Source organism: Mastomys coucha, unplaced genomic scaffold (genome assembly GCF_008632895.1).
Source record: "Mastomys coucha isolate ucsf_1 unplaced genomic scaffold, UCSF_Mcou_1 pScaffold15, whole genome shotgun sequence".
In the NCBI taxonomy this organism is placed as follows: Eukaryota; Metazoa; Chordata; class Mammalia; order Rodentia; family Muridae; genus Mastomys; species Mastomys coucha.
In genome coordinates, this window is record NW_022196897.1 from 97,079,332 (window position 1) to 97,080,150 (window position 819).

The 819-nt window shown below is 41.1% G+C and overlaps 1 pseudogene across 1 annotated transcript in view; it reads right to left on the reverse strand.

Moving 5' to 3' along the window:
- The window catches only part of LOC116091766, a 12,196-nt pseudogene extending 11,729 nt beyond the window's left edge, over window positions 1-467 (reverse strand). The window contains exon 1 of the transcript XR_004119085.1: window positions 3-467. The product of XR_004119085.1 is annotated as an rRNA-processing protein FCF1 homolog pseudogene (transcript). The remainder of the gene's footprint in view (window positions 1-2) is intronic.
- Between the last annotated feature and the right edge of the window lie 352 nt (window positions 468-819).

The following is an 819-nucleotide window of genomic DNA, read 5'->3' on the forward strand; positions in this document are numbered from 1 at the left end:
ACCAAGCAGTCATCAGCGTAGGTTCCTTTATGTGTGCATGGCAATCGGTCAAATCGTGGATCCTTGGCGATTCTTAGTGCCAAACGATACTTCTGTCCCAATTTCTCAATTTCAGCCATTACACAATCAGTTATACAAGGGATACACTTGGCATACAGACAGTCCATCATTGACTGCACTAAGTCCAGTTTGGCCTTAATGGAAAAGTTGATGAAGTTGGTATCGACAAGGATGTGGTAAGGAGGACCCAGCTGTGTATTATACTGGAAGAACAAGCAGGAAGGATGCTGAGGGACTTCTCTTTCCTTCAGCGCACTTGCATCTTTCTTCTCTTTCTTCTTAGGCTTCAACCTATCCTTTTCTTTAAGTCGCTCATCTCGGAGACTAAGCATTCGCTTCATGGTCGCATATTTCCTTGTTTTCTTTTGCTTCCCCATGCTCGCGCCGTACTCTTGATTCTTCTGGAATCGCTCCTCCCAAAGATACTTTTAATAATGATTTATTAACTTTATATTGTTTATATGTCAATAATACAAATTACACAGCTGCCAAAATACATTGGATTATGAAAAAATAACTGCTGAACTAAATCACCCTGTTCATGTTAAGTATGCCCTAATGAAAGAATACTGACCAGTATCCTAATTTTGGGGGGCAGAAAAATGGAAATGATGCCTCAAAGCAGCAGGAAGCAATTTTAAGAGGACAGTGTCCCCATTCTAAGAGGTGGGGTGGATGGTTTGGGTCATTCAATGTATGATGGATACTTGTCATCTAAAGGGGGTGGTTACAAATTGTTATGGTCTTGGTCAGGGAAGA